Source organism: Mirounga leonina, unplaced genomic scaffold, assembly GCF_011800145.1.
Source record: "Mirounga leonina isolate KUSES-001 unplaced genomic scaffold, KU_Mleo_1.0 Mir_94, whole genome shotgun sequence".
Taxonomy (NCBI): Eukaryota; Metazoa; Chordata; class Mammalia; order Carnivora; family Phocidae; genus Mirounga; species Mirounga leonina.
This window is the reverse complement of record NW_023270855.1, coordinates 26,855,713-26,869,225: the sequence shown is the minus strand read 5'-3', so window position 1 is coordinate 26,869,225 and position 13,513 is coordinate 26,855,713.

Here is a 13,513-nt window from a genome sequence, read left to right as displayed (position 1 = left end):
CATATGGTGCCTGTGAAGAAGTCTGTTTTATTTATCTAGTCTATAACAGTGAAATGTGATGATTACATTTTGTTTAATATATGTTTGCTGTGTTGCAAAATAGTTTGGCTCTCTTAAAAAATATAAGTTAGAAACAACTGGGTTCTGCTGAGTCATTCATACACATAAGCCCTGAGAGCATTATTTGAAAACAGCTGGGGAGTGACTTTTTTTAATAACAGCTTTATTGAGATATAATTCACATACCATAAAATTCATCCTTTTAAGATGTACAACTCAGTGTTTTTTGTATATTCAAAAAGTTCCACAACCATCACCATTATCTAATTCCAGAACATTTTCATCACCCCCAAAAGAATCTCCATAAATTAAACACTAAAATCACTCCCCACCTCCTCCTCCACCTTGCCCCTACAGTAATCTACCTTATATCTCTATAAATCTGTCTACAGACAATTCATATAAATGGAATGCTACAATATGTGGCCTTTTGGATGGACTTCTTTCACTTAGCATAATGTTTTGAGGTTCATCCATATTATAGCATATAGTGGTATGCACTCTTTTATAGCTGAATAATATTCCATTGTATATATATACCAAGTTCTTATATATATAGAAAGCCTAAAAACTCCACCAAAAAACTATTAGAATAAATGAATTCAATAAAGCCACAAGATACAAAATTAACATACAGAAACTATTTGTGTTTCTATATACTAATAACGAGCTACCAGAAAGAGAAATTAAAAAAACAATCTTATGTACAATTGCATCAAAAGGAATAAAATTCATAGTAATAAATTTAACCAAAGAGGTGAAAGACCTATAATCTGAAAACTATAAGACATTGATGAAAGAAATTAAAAACAACACAAATAAATGGAAAGATAATACCATGCTCAAAGACTAGAAGAATTAATATTATTAAAATGTCCAGACTACCCAAAGCAATCTACAGATTTAATGCTATCCCCATCAAAACACCATTGGCATGGGCGCCTAAGTGGCTCAGTTGGGTAAGCATCTGACTCTTGATTTCGGCTCAGGTCATGATCTTAGGGCTATGAGATCGAGCCCTGCATTGGGCTCCGCACTTAGTGGGAAGTCTGCTTCTCTCTCTCTCCTCTGTCCCCCGCCTGCTTGTGCACTCTCTAAATAAACAAACAAACAAACAAACAAACAAATAAAATCTTAACAACAATAACAAAAAAACCCAAAACCAATGACATTTTTCAAAGAACAAACAATCCTAAAATTTGTATGGAACCACAAAAAAAACCCAAGTAGCTGAAGTAATCTTGAGAAAGAAGGGGTAGGTATTGTGCTCCCTGATTTCAAACTATTCTACAAAGCTATAGTAATCAAAACAGTATGATTCTGGCACAAAACAAAACAAAAACACAACAAAAACAGACACAAAGATCAATAGAATAGAACAGAGAACCCAGAGATAAATCCAGGCTTACACAGTCCATTGATCTACAACAAAGGAGGCAAGAATATATATATAGGGAAAAGACAGTCTCTCTTCAATAAATGGTATTAGAAAAGCTGGACCACTACATGCAAAAGAATGAAAATGTACCACTATCTTACACCCTACATGAAAATAAATTCAAAATGGATTAAAGACTTGGATATAAGACCTGAAACCATTAAACTCTTGGGAAAAAACTTAGTAAGCTCTTTGACATTGATCTTAGCAATATGTTTTGGACCACTCTCCCCAGACAAGGGCAACAAAAGTTAAAATAAACAAATGAGATTACATCAAACTGAAAAGCTTCTGCACAGTGAAGAAACCCATCAACCAAATGAAAAGGCAACCTACTGAATGGAAGAAGATATTTGCAAATAATATATTTAATAAGAGGTTAATATCTAAAATATATAAATAACTTACACAATTTAATATCAAAAAGACCAACCAGACTAAAGAATGGGCAGAGGATTTGAAAAGACATTTTTCCAAAGAAGATACACACACAGACAATAAGCACAAGAAAAGGTGCTCAACATCACTAATCATTGGGGGAAATGCAACTCAAAACTACAATGAGATATTATTTCATACTTCTCAGAATGGCTACGATCAAAAAGAGGAGAAATAACAAGTGTGAGTGAGGATGTGGAGAAAAGGGAACCTTCATATACTATTGGCAGGAATGTAAATTAGTGCAACCACTATGGAAAACAGTAATGGAGGTTCCTCAAAAAAATAAAAATAGAACTATCAGATGATCCAGTGATTCCACTTGTGTTTTTTTATCCAAAGAAAATAAAAACATCAATTCGAAGAGATATATACACCCCTGTGTTCATAACAGCATTATTTATAATAGCCAAGATATGGAAACAACCCAAGTGTACACTGATAAATGAATGAATGAAGAAGTAGTATCTATATACAATAGAATATTACTCAGCCATAAAAAGAATGAAATCTTGCCATTTGCAATACAGATGGACCTAGAGGATATTATACCAAGTGAAATAAATCAGAAAAAGACAAATACTGTATGATTTCACTTATATGTGGAATTTAAAAAATAAAACCAATGAACAAGTGAAACAAGAGAGAAACAGACTCATAGACACAGGAAACAAACTCTTGGTTACCACAGCGAGGAGGGTTTCAGGGGTGAGGGGGTGGGGCGGACAAAATAGGTGAAGGGAATTAAGAGGTACAAACTCCTAGAGATAACAAGTACAGCATAGAAAATATAGTATAAAATAAAGTAATAACTTTGTATGGTGACAAATGGTAACTAGACTTATTGTGGGGATCATTTCATAATGTATAAAAATATCGAATCACTATGATATATACCTGAAACTAATAGGATATTATATATTAACTATACTTCAATTTTTTTAAAAAAATGAATCAGGGACAATCCTTGCCTGCGACCAACACTGTTAGTTTCCTTCTGACCCAAAGTCTTCCCAGATTTTAAAAAAAGGTAAGAAAGAAAGAAAAAAAAACCTCTTTTTTGTTCAGGCTTTACTGTGCCAAACTCCTAGAAATAAGTCATAATTTTTCTGGGTAAATCAAGATAATTCTTCTCCCCTTTGCCAGATATTCTCTTTTCCAACCTCCTTTGCAACTAGGAGTGGCTATGTGGCCCAGTTTTGGTAAATAAGACATAAGGGAACATCATTTGAGCTTCTGAAATTTTCTCCACTAAGGAAAGGAGACTGTTTTCCCACATACACCTCTCCTTCCTGCATAGGATGGTAGGGACACAGTGCCTGAAACTATGGCAGCCATCTTGGGACCATGAGGTTACCAACACAAGGAAGAAGAATCAGTTCACTCAGAATGATGGAAAAATCTTGGGTCTTTAATACTATCATTGAGCCACAGAATATTCTTTCAGAACTTTTTACTAAATAAATAATATACATTGTTATGATTTAAAACAAACAAACAAGCCAACTTACAGACAGACCAAATAGTCAAAATTCTCTGGTGATTAAGCGTTAGGGGAGCTCCAAAGCCATTTTCCCCCTCCAGTGGCTGGCAAGGCTGCTGGTTTTCACAACCATCAGAGTGCAAGCCTGGTGGTTTTCAAGGCTACTGAGTTCAGGAAGATGGTAGAACTATGACCAGTTTTAAAATGCCATAAATCTTGCTGTTCTTGCCAAGCTTCAGCCATTTTTAAAAATAAACTCTTCCTAGATTGTTGTAAGTTTTCAGTTAATTTCCAGAGATCCCCAAAAGTTGATTTTGACAGTTTTTGCCAGAGTTCTCATTTCTTTTATGGAACAGTGAATTTTCAGAGGTCCTTATTCCACCATTCCAGAAGCTGGACCAATGTTTTTTTGGGGGGGGGGGGGCCGCTGGGGGGGACTCTAATCCAGAATTTTGAAAAGAATGATCAAAAGTAAGATTTGAACCAGTTTCCTTGGGGAAAACATATATTTAATAGGGAGTAGGCAAGTGGAGTAGTTGTCAATTCTAAAAAAATAATAAGAAAAATTAATGTGCCAATTAACCTAATTTTTGAAATTTTTTCAAGTGGCACAGCATACTCCTTGTACTGAGCTTCTTTTCCCTCCGCTTATTATTCAGAACCCAACAAAACTGGAAATAATATTTTCATTATATTAAGTATGCAAATCCTTATTTATATTTCTTCATGACCCTCACTGCCGAGAGTGAGGAGGGGAGATTCCTGAATTTTGTTACTTTTTCCATGCCCAAAGGATGTGTCAACTATGTGCTACCAAACTGAGGCATGTTGTGGCAGCTACCAGAGATGAGGCAACGTGCTGAGAAAATTAAAGTCTTTCAGACTTGTCCTAAAAAACTTAACCCTTTATAGGATAGCAACATCTCGGAGATTGTCCCCAAATCCACTGGAGGAGGAAAAATTTCCCGCTGCTAATGGTGATACATACATTATCACAGTCTGCATTTTATGAGGGTAAAGATCTTTCTTTCTTTCTTTCTTTTCTTTCTTTTCTTTCTTTTCTTTCCTTTCTTCCTTTCTTCCTTTCTTCCTTTCTTCCTTTCTTCCTTTCTTCCTTCCTTCCTTCCTTCCTTCCTTCCTTCCTTTCTTCCTTCCTTCCTTTCTTCCTTTTAGGATAGCACTTGATATCCAACTTTCAAGGTTATGTGAAAACTAAACATTTGTAGACTATTTAAAAGTAATTATTTTATTTAATATCATATTACATAGCAGCTGATGGCCTTAGGGAACCAATTGCTATCACTTCCGAAATTAGCTGGTGATGTTCGTAGAGAGAGGGTAGCAGAAATTACTCCCCTTCAGATATCTCCAAAGAGCAACACTTGCTCCTTATAAATTTAGAGCCCAGGCACCCAAACCAACAGCTGCTTCAATGCAATGGAAGCAAAGTGAGATTCTCGACTTAGATATCTATAAGCTTTGAGGCAGAATAAAGGTGTACTATGTTCCTTTCTTGATTCAGCTAATTGCTGAATGACATTTTAATAAGCACCTGAGATAGGACAAACCTGCTATTTATATTAAAATCAGCCCCAAGCTGCAGACAAGAATTTTGACTAGAGAATCCAATCCAGCAGGAACGCCCTGATACCAAAGCTGGGCAAAATGAAAACACTCTAATCAGTGTATATCTTTGAAGTCCATAAGCAAGAGATAAGAAAACTTTCACCTCTTCCTATAAAAAGAATCAATTCCAAAGGCTGCAGCAAGGAAAATTTCCTTACGTGCTGTTAAAATCCTAATTAGAAATTTCAACTTGAAGATTCCAATAGTCCTTTGCTCTCATTTTATCTGAACTAACATTTTAGACAGTTTGTGATCTTCCAGAAAACCTTGTTTCAAGATAAGCCCTTTCATCTTTCAAATGGCTTTGGGGCATCCTTCTCAGCGCCAGGAACACAGCCATCCATTTCACAAATGAGGCCAAATGATGACATTACTTGGCCTTCTTTCACAAACATCCTTCCTATCCACAGCAAAGCGGTGAATGCTGCAATGGCATTTGAGGCCTACAAATTGTCTCTGTAAATCTCTACACACAAGGAAATCAATAGATGTTTTTAGAAACTCAGAGTTCCCCTATATCCTAATAAGCTGAACACATCAGGGAAAAGAATGTGTTGGAGGATTCCACTTCTTTGATGAGTCTTATTATGGTCCCTTGGTCTTTTTTTTTTTTTTTTTTTAATTCAAAGACTGAATCCTGAGAAAAGACAATTTTCCTCCAAAACAGGGAAGGTAGTCCTTAGCCAGTATGACCTTGAACAAATCATCTAAACCTTATTTGCTTCCATTCCTTATATACAAATGGAATAATAATAGTACCCAACCCAAAGGATTGTACTGAGGCATGGGTTTATGTAAAGTGCCTACCCCTGTACCTGGCTCCCAATCAACGCCCAATAATTGGTAGCTCTGATGGTGAAAAGAATTGGATTGATGACCGGTAAGGAAGAGGATACTGATGACTGGCTGACATTGAAATTTAGCTCAGAAACTGCCTATTCTGTTGCTCGTCTCCTTTCACTCTCCCTTGCAATGTTTTCTTCCTCAGCACTCAAAGGGTTCAGATCCCCCAGAAAGAAAGAGAATCCACAGTTTAATAAATCTAAAAGTCAGCAACTGAAAGAAGGCTGGAAGAAAACAATGAATAAATTACTCCACAGGGAGAATCCAGATGCCAAAGCATCTATGTGGAGTCACTTTTTGAGGGTAGCCAGAGAGGAAGGAAGGATGGAGACCAAGTAAAAAGCAGAAGAAACAGCCCAATGGGGAGCCCACCTGGATAGTTAGTCTTTGTGAAGTCGATTCATAGGTTATCGCTACAATGAGCGCCTCTGTCAGAAGACTGAACCATAGAAACTTTCCCTAGTGTTGTGTGATTAGACCATGACACAAAGCAACATAAATGCAGTCTTCCCTTCTAAGCTGCAGACCCCTCCTCCTCCTAATTTTGCAGACTGATTTACTCAGTTTTAGTCTTCAGTTGATTAAGAAATTTCTTCCCTGTGCTAGGGTTAACCTATTTATTAGATGATAATACAACTCATCTGAAAAACTACAGAGAGGCATTTAATTCTAATTCATATAAGAAAGTGTATTTACAGATATTGTGAAGAAAAGTAAGATCTAAGCTTCTAAAATTTAAATTCCAAGGTTTTTTCTGGTGGGGGAAAGGGTTTTTGTTTCTGTTTGATTTCAAAGATGTGGATATAGATTATTAAAACTATTTTTTCTGATTAATGTAAGGAAGAGGAATAATATACAGGAGTCATCATACAGAAGTTGAAGCCCAGAGACTTGGATTCAAATTCCATCTCTAGCTCGAATGAACTGTGCTACGGTAAGAAAGTCATTTAATTCCTCCATGTCAGTTCTCTCACTTATAAAATGAGAGTGCTTAATAACTTATTTTATTTTGTCCACATGCATTTTAAAATATTTATACATACTTATCATTAAAAAAACACAGGGGTATGTTAAGGTAACAGCCAAAGCTCTTGTCAACTCATTACTGACAACTCTCACTACTCAGAGGTAACTACAATGAACAGTTCATATGCATTCATATATACAAGATAAAGACATATATTTTACCCCCCCAAAAATGATTCTACTATATGGACTGATAAGCAATTGCTTTTTTGTTCCTAGGAATATTTAATAAGTTCCATTTCAAGGGAGTCCAGGTAAATGTACTTTATCCTTTTTAAATCATATATAACATTACATTGTGCCACGCCTTATTTAACTTTTCATTTATTCAGAAATTTAGGTTGTTTCCATTCTTTTTTTAGCAGATACAAATGGCATCAGTGAACATTTTTGGACAAATATTTGTGTGCACTCAGGCTCATATGCCTGTTGATGGATATTTTAGAATGCTTCCAAAAAATGATTTCTTTCTTCTTTCCTAAACCACTTTTTTTTGGTCTAAAAACATGTTGTAGAGAGCTTTAGCAAGTAGATCTGAATGACCTCTCTTTCTCTTAAAGAAATAAAGATGCAAATATAATGACATTTTACTGAAAATCTGACAGAAAGCCTAAAGACAAATTTTCAGACTGTGTTGTTTAATATCATCAATAATGGGATACAGTTTAACCTGTCAAGCCCCTCAGAATTTTAAAGAAATATTTGGGACTTGATGAATGAGAAGAATAACAAAGTAATGGCATAGTTGGAGGTGAGGGAAGAGAGGAAATATTAATTACCTAAAGAAAACCATGCAGAGCTCAGCTGAGAAGACAAATCTCTTTTCTGACTGACATACTGAGTGAAGAGAATAATTCAACTTCAAAGCCAGAACAAAAAATTTGCTACTAACCATAATTTAGGAGTAAAGATTGACAGTTTGCCACAATAGTTAATCTCCTGATTCGTGTTCAAGGCATTGACTCAATGGAATACCATCACTTATAGTATTGCCTAAAACTAATGAAATTTGCTATTGGAGATTTTACAACTTCCTGTGTTTAAGAATAAAGGTCCCTAAAAAAATGAGATGTCGTTTTAGCTGTTCATGCCCCTTTCAACTCAAATACTACATATTACATCAAGTCAACAAAATACGGAGATTAAAACCAGTAAAATTTACTACAAAGGAAATAGATAATATGATGGATGGCATGTTTACCTGTTTCTGAAGGTGGAGTATCAGGTTGAAGAAGGGAAAGTCGGATAAGAATGGCATGACCACCATCTTGTTTTCTTCCAACACTGCATTTATCCAACAACGTCTTTTTATCTTTCACATGCTTTATTTTTGTTGGGAGCATCCATCTTCTTAACATGAGAAGCATTTCCTACATGTGAGGGAAGATTTTCAAATTAATAAGTTATTATTGCATCAAAATTTTTGGAAAGGAATAAGAAAAGTACAATGAGAAAAGTATCAAACCCAAATCTTTGAATAGACTCAATATATACTTTTTTGTTTTTTATGAAACCTTCTTGAAAGGTGGTAAAGTGAGTCCAAGAACCATTCTTGTTGAGCCAATTAGTCACCCCAACTAGTGTTTTTTTTTTCCTCTGGAGCTGCATCACTGAGAAAGTTCTGAATGTGATCTATTCAAAGAGCCTAGGGCTGATAGTTTCACAAAAATTACAATCTTTATGGCTCTGACATTATTTATATTAATGCACTCTGAAGAAAATCCTGAGTCAATAATAAGGCCATATAACAAGTTAACTGAAATTGAAGTCTATAATTTCATAGTATTGAATTCATGCTTTCTCAGTATTATTATACTTGTGAAAAAAAGGATTCTACAGGTTTCTAACATTTTAAGTATTTCAGAACTATTCCTGGTAGTGTGAAATTTCCAACACAAAGAAACAGATCTGTTTCCTATAAACCTCACAGAAATGCTTATCTTAGACACTAATGTTCCACTTAGAAATATGTCTTTGGTGCATCTAGATGGCTCAGTTGCTTAAGTGTCCAACTCTTGGCTTCGCTTAGGTCATGATCTCAGGGTCATGAGATTGAGCCCTGAGTAGGGCTCTGCACTCAGCAGAGTCTGCTTGAGATTCTCTCTCCCTCTCCCTCTGCCCCGCCCTCCACTTGGGCATGCTCTCTCTCTCTCTCTCTCTCTCTCTCTAAAATAAATAAATAGTGATGCCTGGATGGCCAGTTAAGCATCTGACTTTTAGTTTCAGCTTAGGTCGTGATCCCAGGGTCATGGGATGGAGCCCTGCATTGGGCCACAGGGAGTTGGCTGTCCCTTTCCTCCCCCCTCGCCCCCCACCATTGGTGCTCACGTGCTCTCTCTAAAATAAATAAATAAAATCTTTAAAATAAATAAATGAATCAATGAATGAATGAATAAAATCTTTAAAAAAAAATGTCTTTAAAGGATCTTGGATTCTATACAGTGCCTGCTTTCAAGACAACTCTCATCTGATGTTTTTTGTTGTTATCTTCCTGACTTCCATTCACTCATCTTTTGCATCCTCACTTTCCCTGTACCACTCTTTCCATAATCTCAGCAGGATGGTATCCATCATCTCTATAGCTGCAGGAGTGAACAGGTGACTCAAGTCTGACCAATCACAGCATCATATCCCTGGGACCATAGTGATTCATTCAAGGATGAACAAAGGAGTTCAATCCAGTTGGTAATGGCCAGTGAGCTTTAATGCTAGGACTCCATTTTGGAACAGAGACTTTCTGTTTCCATGGGGGTTGCTTTTAATTGAGGCATACCTTCCTAGGCAAGTCTTTCCTTATTGTGCTTTTGGCTGCCTTTTCAATTTGCTAGGAGCTTTTAGTAAATGAAAGCATCTTCAAACTAGTCTATTTCACTCTTTTTTGTTTTTCTTTGCTTTAATCATTCCTACCCCCTTTAGGTTCTTCTTCTTTTTTTTTTTTTAATTTTACTCTGGCCAGCCCTCTCCATATCTTCGTCTTTAGAACTACAGTATCCAGGAACCATCCAGAGAACAGAAAAATTCTTTTGCTTTAGAAGGATCAGAATCTAGGCACCATGTGGCATTCAGTTGGAGAGTTTCTTACATTTTCTTTACAAAAACAACAAATAAATAAAACAACTATAATCAAAAAGCAGCCAACCCAGTACTTCTTTTCTTTTTCTTGAAGCCTGGCTTCACATTCTGCAAAATAAAGCAATTTACTGGCAAAGTGAAGCTTCTGTGTCAGTTTCAACTCTTTGTCTTGCATGGGGACTAGAACTCAACTTGAAATGACTAAAATAAAAAAAATTTAAAAAAGAGAGAGAGAGAGAAAAGCTCTTGGCCTCTTTTTCAGAAATGCCCAGGATAGAGGTTGGCTTTGGGCACAACCAGATTCCAGGCACAAATAATATGATTAAGACCCACTGTCATTTCCACCATGTTTGGTATATGGTTAGAATACTCATGGCGACACTGAAAAAACAGGGTTCAAGTACCCCTTGTAGATAGAAGAAAAGAAAGTATATGCAATCCATTCATTCATTCATCTACTGCTCTCTCTCTCCACACAGTTGTTTCCTGGTTATAAACACATGTCAGACCATGGCATTCCAGTGATGGAAGTTTCAGATCACAAATCTATTTGACTTTCCAACTCATCTCTCCAAAATTAACTAATTCAATCACTATACCTAATTGCAAAAACCCTAGAGAGAGGCTCACAGAGTAGTCTTCTGTGTCTACCCCTCATTCGGTCAGAGGAACTATGACAGCCACCTCTTCTGCACTATAAGGCAGAGGCTCTCAGAAAGCTGAAGAGCAAAAGAGAAAACCATAGACCTCTCGAGCATAACACAGTTCCCACCACAATACATACCCACACCTCAAAGCCGCTGGGGGTCTTGCTATTATGCCCACCTATTCTCCCATGTGGTTAGGAATGTAAATGAAGTTGGACAACTTTCTCCTTTCAGGTTAGTCAGAATTCCCACTTCCAGCCTCTCCCATGTGTTCCTAACGTGCAAGCTTCCTCACAGCCCACTGAAGCGGGGTCAGGAAATCTCTCAGAATACTCTAAACACAGATGAGTCCAGTAAAACCCCTGGCCAACTCCAGCTGATATTCTAACTAGTACCAGATATGCCAGATACAATGAGTTCATATCTGGACTCCATCATTATTAACTATGTTGTCCTGGGCAAGTCCCTCAACTTCTCTTTACCACATTTTCTTTGACTGTACAACGTAGCCTTCGTGGTCTTTGTGGTCCCTCCTCTATAATATCCTGCATTGATTTCCACAGTGGGCCTGTTTGGTGGCATTCTCTTACATGTCAACTCCGGTCAATGCTCTACATTTTCTACTATCAAGTACAACCCAAATTACCACATGTCAAAAAAAAAAAGTCAAAAGAGCCTCAGTGTGGAAATACAAATCTGAGTTCTCAACCCAGCCCTGACCCCAGTCATTGTGTCACCTCAAGAAGGCACTAAACTTGGGCCCCTGGGTTGTCCCTATAAAATGAGGGACTTAAAGTAATTGTCTCCGTGTTTCCTTCCAGCATTATTCTAATAATACTCCTTAAGTGTAACAACTATTTTAAGACTGGATGTGAGGCAATTTAAATGTTACCGTCATGGAAAAATTAAGATGTCTTTGTTAAATAAAGGAAGTACCAGGATGCTGTCAAATATGGAATTCTCTTGTATGCATGTGGCTGGAGAAAAAAATTTAAGACAGCAACTCCTTAGCAGCACTTCCGATAAGCTCTCTGAAGTACTATCCTGAGAGAATATCGTTCCTCATTAAGATGTCCAGGCCCAGCACGACAGAAGAGAATACGCAGAACATTTTCTTTTGTAATATGTTGATGTCTTTTGTGGGTTGGTATTTTTTTTTCTTCTTGATTACACTTACTGGTTAACTACTAATTGTTTCTTTGGCCTAGTAGTAAGGCCCATTTGTGATTTATAAGACGGATTCCAAAGCAATCATGGTTTTGTTGGAGGCAGAGAAATTGACTTGCTGTATGTTATGGCCTTTTGGGTTCTGGAGGAGGCTTAACCTGAGCAGAATATTATGTCTGAGTAAGAAACCGAGGAGTCCCTGAGCTGCCACAGCCATATATTCATGGTATACCAGGAAATATGCTTTTGTTCAAGAATCATTTTCAAGTCACTACCCAGGTCTTTCCAGAGAAGAAAATGCCATTCTGTCATTATTTTCTCTCTGACCTGTGCTCGAGCACAAATTCATTTCCCCAGGACATCAAACACTCTTCTGCGGAGGCTCCATCCTCAAACCATCCCATCAAAATAATGAACAGAGGGGGCGCCTGGGTGGCTCAGTCGTTAAGCGTCTGCCTTCGGCTCGGGTCCTGATCCCAGGGTCCTGAGATCGAGCCCCGCATCGGGCTCCCTGCTCGGCGGGAAGCCTGCCTCTCCCTCTCCCACTCCCCCTGTTTGGGTTCCCTCTCTCGCTCTGTCTCTCTCTGTCAAATAAATAAATAAAATCTTAAAAAATATAATAATAATGAACAGAGGATATCTAACTTAAGCAGAACGAATTTTGAGTATGTGCCCTATTTTGTGAGCCTAATCATATCTTCTATATAAAAGGCAAGAAACCAATTAGAAACGCAAAATTCAGAGATGGGTATGAATTAGCATGATATCTGACACTCTAGAGAAATAACGAGGGTAGGAAAACCATTTGTTGAGCACAGACTACTGGCTGAGCTTTAAAAGCATCTTCAAATTAAATCCAAATAAGAACTTTGGCTGGGAGGTCATGCAGGACCCTCTTTCCTTTTTACCTTTTTACAGGGTTACAAAGCAACTTGCCCAAGGCTGCTTAGAAAGTAAGTAGCTGAGCTGTGATCTGAATCCGTGTCACTTTAAAGCCTGTGCTTTTTTCCTTACCCCCTAAAATGCCCAAATACCATTTGATATAATTGGGAGACAATGGGCCTCATTTCCTAATTTAGATTCACACTGATGCATATTACATGAAGTTTCCTATATGATGACCACTGCTTCTTTCTATAGCATTTCCAGAATGCCCCAGAAAGTGAAATTGTTCTGCAAAAGAAACTCAGAGGCAATTTTAATATCTTGCTTACTTGAAAAGGCAGATTACACTCTGTATTCAAAACAAAATAGCTCCCCCTACAGTTTCTGCTCCAGCTACATCCTCTGCTCTGGCAAAGGAGGAGGGAACCCACAGGTCAGATCCAAGGCTGAGCTGAGCGTTTGCTCCTTATTGATGGGAATAATTATCAGTCCATCTGTTTAGAGAGGATCAGCGGGTATTACTCAGGATGAGAAGATGTCCCTTTCGCATTTTTCTCCATTTCAGCAGGATAAATCTATAACTGCTAAGAGTCTTGTGCAGATTCTGACTGGCTCCAGGCTGGAGTGAAAGTATGCTTTCTGGAGGCCGAATTCCCTCCTGACTTGCAGTGCAGAGCTGGCAAAGACATTCTGTCAGCCTTCCAAGCCCTGAGATTCCTCTGTGACATCACGAGTCCCAGCTTTGCCCGGCGCCTGCTGCCTCCCCGGAACTGTTTGGACCAGCGTACAGCTGTGCGTCAGCATCACCCCTGGACGCAGCGCCCTCAT